The 8,768-nt window shown below is 37.2% G+C and overlaps 1 protein-coding gene across 1 annotated transcript in view; it reads left to right on the forward strand.

The window, feature by feature from the left end:
• The first annotated feature begins 4,208 nt into the window (after positions 1–4,208).
• GSTCD (glutathione S-transferase C-terminal domain containing) overlaps positions 4,209–8,768 on the forward strand; it is a 79,354-nt gene continuing 74,794 nt past the window's right edge. Inside the window, exon 1 of the mRNA XM_009273566.2 lies at positions 4,209–4,277. The gene's annotated coding sequence lies outside the window, so the exon portion shown is untranslated. The remainder of the gene's footprint in view (positions 4,278–8,768) is intronic.

The following is an 8,768-nucleotide window of genomic DNA, read 5'->3' on the forward strand; positions in this document are numbered from 1 at the left end:
TCAGGCGGCAGCCCCGGGGGTCCTCCGCGGACGAGGGCGGCGGGTCTCGACGCCCTCTGCGCTGCCCTGGGGAGCCCCGGTTTTCTGCTTCCTCCTCGCCTGGGCTCCCTGACTGCGGGCGGCCGCGTCTGCCCCCTTTGCCGTCCATTCTCTGTTTTGTGAGGGAGCGTTGGCTGGAAGCTCCCAGTTGAGGTGTTTATCGGTGAAGACCAGTAATGGTTGATGGCGGGAAAGACGCTTGTAGCCTTCGTGTCGTTCATCTGCCACTTGGTGACTTATGGCTAAGCTTTTTGGGAAGAAAAAAAAGAAAAAAGAAAAGAAATCAAGAAAAGGTTTCAGTGTTGACTACCAGGTCCGATCTTTCTGGGCTGACAAACTTCTGAGAGGAGCTTGGAATGGAGGTTTTATGGAGTAGGTCTGCAAAGGAATTTTAACTCAGTGGTATTATGTTCTACAGTAACCGAGTTTTAGTGTCCCGTCTTTCTGAAGTTTGGCTTCTGTTCTTCATAGCCTGTGTCTTACTTTCTTGAACCATTAACAGCTTTTACTTCTGAAATTCTGGTTTGAAGCTCTTCATGAAAAGCTTGTATGCTCCTCTTTGCATTCACTTGAGGAGGCATTGGTGGCCCTAAACTCACACAGCAAATTGATCATCTGGATAGAAATATAACTCCAACCTCCAAAGTTATCTGTCTTAAAGCACAAATATTACTTTGTACTAAGTTAAATAATTGCTGGAGGAAAACTATGTTTTTAAATGACTTATGTTGAACGTTTCTCAAATGTTAATGTGTCTGTTTAACAAAAGTTCTGTTTTACCATGCAGTAATCAACAAATAATTGAGATCTTTTTCAGGAACTAAAAGGAAGAGGATGTTTATGTACTTATTTAGTTTTAATTTTTTAATTTTCCTGGGAAACATTTGTTTTTAAACCAACAATTTTCTGCATTACATTGTTAACACAGTGGCTCAGTGAAACTAATTTAACTGTTGTTTAATGCATGTTGAAAGGGAAAAGAAAATGGTAACAAACAGTACAGTTAGTGAAAATTATACTTACTTAATGATGATTATTTTTAAATAGCCAGGGTGATTTTTATACCAAAGGTATACAGCATTATTTATCTTGTCTTTAAGTTGCAAATCCTGTGATGTTCATCACTTCTCCCTTTCCCTCTTTCAACAGTGGCTACTGTAAATAAGGCCTGAATAAAAAAAAAAATTCTCTTTCCACAGATTTTACAGTCTAATTAGAGGGAAAAAAAGTGCCAGGAAAAATATTGTGAGTGAAGAGCATAATGTCTTGTAGGTTTTGTTAGTTCTGTGTTCCATGTTTTGTTTTATTGCATATGTCTGTGGCTGCTTTTGTCTTAGTAAGCTGCCAAAGGATTCATAAATTTATCATGTTTAATGGAAGGGTAGTAGTTATGTGAAAATACCTAAGTGAGAATGGGCAACGAGGTAGGCTATTAAGTCTTTCAAATGAAAGGCTGTGCATAAAGCCACAAGGAAGATGTACTCTGCAGAGCCAAAATAGTGCAGAAAATCAACTATCTTAGAAACAAAAAAATATAGGAAACAAGACACTATAAACATCTGTGCTTAGAGACAAGATATTAGGAGGAATTCTCTGAAGTAAAAGATGGGAGAGAAATGGGATATAGCAGTATAAAAGCATACAGTTCAGTTGAAGTGATGATGCAAGAAGACCTTACCTTTTCACAGGAAACAATAAGGAAACATAGGTAAAATCACTTACAGACAGAACTGCTGGACAGATTTATTTTGGTTTCTTTTCTGTTGAGAGCCTTGGGAATAAAATTAGCCTGATTGTAGTTTTACATTGTATTCATAGACTGGACTGAAAAAAACCCCACAACCAACCAACCAATAAAACCCTTAAAGAAAATGTCTGATTTTTAGGGTTGTTCTAGGACAGACTTTCTGTGTGACACTGAACTAAAAATTCTCTTCGTGCTTCAGCTTTTTCACATGTATAATGGGAACACGGGAAACTTCCACCTTGCAAGGCTTTTGGGAGGAAGGTCTGTGAGACATTCAGTTACTGTTGTGATGAGGGGATGTAAAAGTTTTTACAGTAACTAGCAATATAAATAAATCCAGACTTTGCTATTCTAATGAAATAAATAGGTAATGAGTTGCGGTCATTACAGAAGCCCGTTTTGTTAAAAATACTTTTTAAAGTTTTTGTGGGAATTAAAGTATTAGAGTAACTCTGTTGATGTTGAAAAGCTCAATGCAAAAAGCAGAGTGGAGTTTTCTGTTGCTAGCTCTCTACCTTGTAGTCTGAAAAAGTCTGTCCTCCTGGTCTGAAAAGTACATAACTTTAAACATCCCCATAGTTAGTATTTCCTATTCTTTTCCAGTTTGCTAAGAAATTGCTAACTTCTCTCTAAACAAGTGGAATAGCAAAATTTAAATTCAGGCAAAAGATAAGGGAGAAATACTAGTTAACAACATGCCAGATTAATCGTTTTTGGTATATGGTTGCAGTAAAGGAAGAAGATTCAGTGCTTCTAGTTGTGAAGAAATATTACGGTGACCTAGTCAAACATGAGACAACAGGGATCTGTGGCATGCATAGAGAGTTGAATTGCCAGTATGAATTAGGACAAACTTCAGCGCGTGGGCTTTCTGACAGTGGTAGTGAATGCAGTTCTTGCAGTTTAGCTGTGTATATGGCAGAGCTTGTGGCCAGGACAAAAATCTTTTTTCTCGTATCAGCTAATGTGCATTTTATCCATCTCTAAAATCTCTGTTACAATATTTTAATAATGCTGCTCTCATCTTAGTAATTCTAGAAACAAATGTTGAATGGGGAAAGAGGAAAATTTTCTATTTGAATGGTTGCCCTGTAATTCAAGATATGGGCCCTTTAAATGTAGCAGGTGGCTTTACGTTGGTCGCTATCTGACTGAGGCTGAAAAAGAAAATTTCCTAGATAAACTTTTGAGGTAGTCACTGAATGATCTTTTTTGTGGCAAAGAGGTTTTTGATGTCTAGGGGAGTAAGAGCAAGAGAAACCTGCTGGGTTAGTCTAAATCTTATAACTTCAAATATGAATAAAACAAATTCTTAAGTTACCAAGGTAGGCCTGTTATTTGGCAATTGCACAGTCTATATGAAAGTTCTGTATGAGTTCAGAAATTACACTATGTAAGTGTTTTATGAAAAACAAAGGTGGAGAACTTTTAGCAGTGCTTTCTAAAGTTGGTAGAGAGAGACATCTGCGTTTACAAGTCAGGAAATGGGAAAAGGTGATTTACAAAAGATTTTCTCAGCAGTTGAGCTCAGGACATTTTTTTTTTTCTTCTTCTTGGTGTTGTAGGAAGTTCTAAAAATGTTAAAATTTCCTCTGTGTTTACCCCATGCATTGTGAGCTCTGTAGTTGCAAGGAAACTGAATCTCTAATAGAGACTGACGTTATTCAAAATGTTATTTGGCTGTTCAACTTACTTATCTATGACCAAAATTAACTTAATTGCTATTTTTTGACCTTCTGAAATCTCTTACGTGGAATACAAATGGATTAAAAAAGCGAAAACCGCTTGAACGTTTGACTGTTTTAGAGGAAGACAGAAAGAAAAGTGCTTTGCTCCCTGAGAATGTTGTAGATGTTAGATATATAGATTATTAGATATTAGAAACAACATATAGCCAATCTATTTGCAAAAAGTAACTTCCAAGTATAAACCAAAACAGTGGCCTTCATTCCTTTAGAGTTCTGGAAAACATCTGCTGCTGCTCAGCTCATAAGGGTGTTCACTTGGTAGCTGGTCTTAACATGAGCACTGTTAATTGCTTGTTGATCACCAGCATAAATATCAGCTAATAAGCTTATCTCCTCTTGTTTGAGGATGGTACCTTCATCTTAATAATTTGTATTTTCAATTGGGTGAAATAAAGTGAAGAATTAAGTGTGAGTATTGGAAGGAGAGGGAGGAGCAAACCTGAGCAAATTGACAGGTGAATCTTAACCTTCATTAAGTCAATAGTTAGAGTTTTGAAAATACTTAGATACTTGAGGCTGAATTATCACGAATTTAAAGGTACATAATTTAACATGTTTGTTTGGGCTTCCTTGGAATTTAGATGCAAGTTCTTTGGCAACTGTAACAGAGACGTGTCCCTGGACCACCACGCCAGGCATAGCAAAGGAGGAGAGAAACAGCTGGAGGATGCAAACAGGAGCTTTAAGTGCAACATTTCTTCTGTTTTCCTGCTAAATGAAGCTCATCTTTTCATCCCTTGAAGGTTAGCTGCAGAAACAGAAAAGTATTATTGTCCTAAATGGACCCTAATTAAGAATATAATTTGTTCCACTCCACACAGTGAGTTTAATAACTCAGATCTAAATTGACCATATCAGTAGCAGAACAGGGAGTATGGTTCTGGGAAAGCAATTTCAGTGTTGTAGCACTGCAAATTTGGGAAGAGAGAGGGACTTCAGTAGGAAAAATAGTAGTAGTATACTATATGAGAAGAATTTGGGACTATATTTGAAAACAATGGGACAGTATATTGCAAAGACACCTTCAGGTCAGGTACTATGAGTGCTTGCAGGATCAGGACCTTTAGTTGAGAGAGATCTGATTGCCTGTATGAACTGAAATGAATCGCTGTCATATAAATGATGAAATGACAGATTGGTTTGTCAGGGTCTGGAAATCATTTGTGTACGTAAGTACCTATTTTCAGATTTAAGACCCGATCTTGTGAAATGTGCAATGTTCTTAACTCTCCCTGAAAACCAAAGAAATGAGACAGTTGTGTTTTTTGTGGTGAGAGCTGGAGTTACCTCCTGCTCTGGAGTTTATTCTGCTGTTAAGTGTAAGATATGAGTTGCTTGCGCTTTTTTCAGAAATTAGCAATTTACAGTTCGTTTTTATTTGGTTCAGAATTACTAACTGGGATGATTAATTGTTACCGTATTGATACTGTCACTGTTTTATGTGATTCTTTAAAAAGGAAATTCTCATAATATTGACCATAACTTTCATCTTTGGATTTCCCCTTCTCCCATGTGGGGAGAGTCTAATTAACCGAAAGAGCTGCCTTAGCTTAACCCTTCTCCTCCCTCTCACCTTGATATGAGAATGCCCCTCTAAAATTTTTTATGAGTACTTTTTAAAAAAAAAAATCTGAGTAGCTAATGAATGTTTTACGAGTGAGTGGTATTTAAAATTTTTTGCTTTTTGGGATAAATGCAACTTCAGCGTGTGCACAAAACCTAGCTAAACGAGAATCTAGCTTTTGGAAAACTTATTAAAAACAACTGCCTATCCAACTAGAAGAAAATGTGGAAATGGCTTTTTTATATATCAGAAAAATCAACAGCAGATATTGCAACTTCACTAAGAGCCCTGAGATTCTTGTCAATGTGCAATGAAAGTTCTGTTTTTATTTCGGGTTTAATATAGCTACCTGTGTTTGAGCAGCTAAACTTCAAATCATACTGAGCATTATGCTTACCTATGTAGACCTACCTGTTCACTGGTTCTTTGTGCTTCATGGAGGAGAATTGTACAATTCTGTGGAGAGTTACTGGAGAACTTTTTTGTCCTTTTGGGCTCATGAATAGATAATTACAGGCAGGTAGTGGAGGACTGCTAGCCACTGAGTACGGTAACTTGTGTTGTACTGGACAGTTTTAAGTGAGAACCCCTCTCATAGGCTATCTCAGATTATTTTAAGCACTACCCAGCCTGTGTGAGGTGGCTTCACCTGAGGAAGGAGAATACAAGAAGGAGCCAAATTGGAGTCTGAACTGACTCTGTGGAGAAGTATAACTGACAAGTTGTGGGACTGGAGGGTACTAAGCTGATTCAGTGTGTGATACCAAGACCAGTTGATGCTATCTAGGTCTGAGGCACTGTCAGAACAGGTAATTTCCTGGGCTCCCTGTCGCCTACAGTTGCACATTTCTACCATGTCCTTTATATGGGCACTGTTGTGGCTACATGCTGAATGACATTAATTTACTGCTCTGGCTGAGGGGGAAGAAAAGTCTTGGCCTTTCCTTCCTCCTCAAAATAATTTTTTTCTCAATCAACGCTATCTAGGTCTGAGCCACTGTCAGAACAGGTAATTTCCTGGGCTCCCTGTCGCCTACAGTTGCACATTTCTACCATGTCCTTTATATGGGCACTGTTGTGGCTACATGCTGAATGACATTAATTTACTGCTCTGGCTGAGGGGGAAGAAAAGTCTTGGCCTTTCCTTCCTCCTCAAAATAATTTTTTTCTCAATCAATTCTGCAAAATACTCTGATTTTACATTGTGAGCACAGTGCTGCTGTGTAAGTAGATCATGAATGTCACTGTTTCTGTGTTCTTTCTGTCTTTGTAGAAGTTCATTTAGGTTCAGAAAAATAATTCAGTCTCTCTGGTATAGTTCACCGTGTTGCAGCTGAGTAGTGATAAATTACTGTGTATGTTCACAAAAAATTACATTGAGTTTGATGAAGTTAGTAACCACCCTCAAGCTGTCTGGCCCAGCTGTCTCGTTCTGTCTTCAAGGCATTTAGAAGAACAGACCTTTCCTGAGCGTACCTCTGCTTCAGTGCAAAATCCAGAGCCTTACCTAAAATGGTTGAGGGAAGTGACTTTAAGTTGAGAGACTATGGACTAAATGAAGTGGGCTGCATGCATATTCCTGTTTTCTGACACTGTCAAGAGAATGGAGTGGGTAGCTCTGGACAACATCTGCTTATCCTGCTTCAGCAAGATCCTAGTGTTGGTTTATCTCGTTTGTGTGACTTCTCTATGTGGTAGTTGTATACCTGAGGATAAGAATAGTTGAATTTGACCAGACAAATTTCAAGTCAAATTTCAGACTTCAAGGAGACAGGTGGATTAGTAGGATAGTGTCAGCTGTGGCATTTACTGGGTTGAATACAGAGCAGACCAATAACCAACAAGTCATTATTTCCAATCAGTTACTGTCTCTGGGACTGACTGACGGCTGCTATCTATTACTCATTGCTACTGGGTAGAAGTAATTTTGTTCAACAGATGGGAGGAGAATTTACACTGATGGTGTTCACCCTTTCATCTGCCAGTTTTCATGGCAGGACATTTTTGTAGTTTTAATCAGTAGCCTGATTAAGTAGTACCTCTATTTGGGCATCTTTCAAGTATTTCTTTTTTATTTTTAGTCTAATGATATATTATCCTCTGTGGGGAAACAGTGCTTCAGAGCTGCTACTCTGGATGAAAATGGGCAAGGGCTGGTGTACCTATTGAGAGTACCTGTGTGGTGCAAAGGTTAATGTTTTACATGTGCAGTCCTGAGTGATGGATTTAGAATAATTTGTAAGAAAAGGTGATTAACAGATGGAAACTACAGAATAATATACTTTGGAAATAGAAACCTCTTCAGAATTTACCAAAATACTTAGCAGTTCTATACAGCATGATAATGGCCAAAAAAGCTGATTATGTCCAGTAAGGTCAACCAGAAGAAGAAATTCAGTGGTGAAGTGATTTTTTAAGGTGAATGTGTATGTCTGAGTGGCTAGAGCAGCCTGGAAAAGATGGGGTTCCCATGGGAAATAAAAACAACCCAAATGCATATGAGGGTACTATTTAATATTGAAAGAAGTACTATAGTCAAGGATATGAGTTTAAATGCTAGTAACTATGGATTTAGCAGGTAAAACTAACTCTTGACTAATCTCCTCAACAGTACCTTCACTATATAGTTTCTTCCACAGAGCTGTACTTACGGTATTGAATCTGTCTCGACTTATATGCCGTCAAGATTTATTGAAATAAAATAGCTTTTAGGAAAGTAGGTATTTCATTATGTATTGTACTATTCTTTGTGTGGCAGGTGTATTAATTAAAGAAAAGCAACAGTACCATTATGCTGAGCCACTGTTGTTTTGGGACAAAGTCATGTAATGTAATGGTTTAAAAGTACTTCACTATAACAATCATTATTATGATCTTTACTTAATGTCAGGTGGACTTGATTTTATTCTTCCACTGCCTCTTTTCGGACAATTGATTTGGCCTAGTGATAGATGATATAAAATAATAAATTTGATGTACACGTCTACATGAAAAAAAAAATCCAATAATCTAGATATATCAAATGAAAACCTTTTTTGCTTTTTAAATAATTACATCATATTCATGTACCTGTACAGAGACCTTATTAATCTAGACAGTTATTTGAAAGACTGATGCTGTTCCAATGTCACTTGTGCTTTGTGTATATATACGTATATAAAAGAACATACTGGCCTTTCTTAGCAACATTCAAATTTCTTTCTCTTACTATATTAAAGCTTACTTCTATAATGATTGTTTTAAGAGTGCCATCTAGTGTCTAAAGCTTTTCAATACGAGTTGTGATTTATAAGTTAACGGGCAATTTTATTGAGTGATAGAGCAGAAGAATTATTGCATCATTGTTTTATATTAAACTGGTATGGAATAGTTTAATAGGAAAAATGTAATTTTCAACCAAGTATAAGGAAAATTAATTTAAGTTTTTAATATAATGAGAAAACATTAATTTCAGCTATGTTACTGTTGTATTTAACTGCTTAAAGTAGTTGTGTGTTTGAGGTGTTCATGTAGCATTCTTGAAATGAATATTTTTTTTCTTCTTATGTGTCCTCTTGACCTTCAGTTAGTATCTCGCCAGGCTCTAGATGAATTTTTAATACAGAAGCCAATATTATTTCCCATGGCCTAAATACCCTCTGCGTATGCCTTCTAACAGTTACAGAAAGAC

Source organism: Aptenodytes forsteri, unplaced genomic scaffold (assembly GCF_000699145.1).
Source record: "Aptenodytes forsteri isolate BGI_AS27 unplaced genomic scaffold, ASM69914v1 Scaffold93, whole genome shotgun sequence".
Taxonomy (NCBI): Eukaryota; Metazoa; Chordata; class Aves; order Sphenisciformes; family Spheniscidae; genus Aptenodytes; species Aptenodytes forsteri.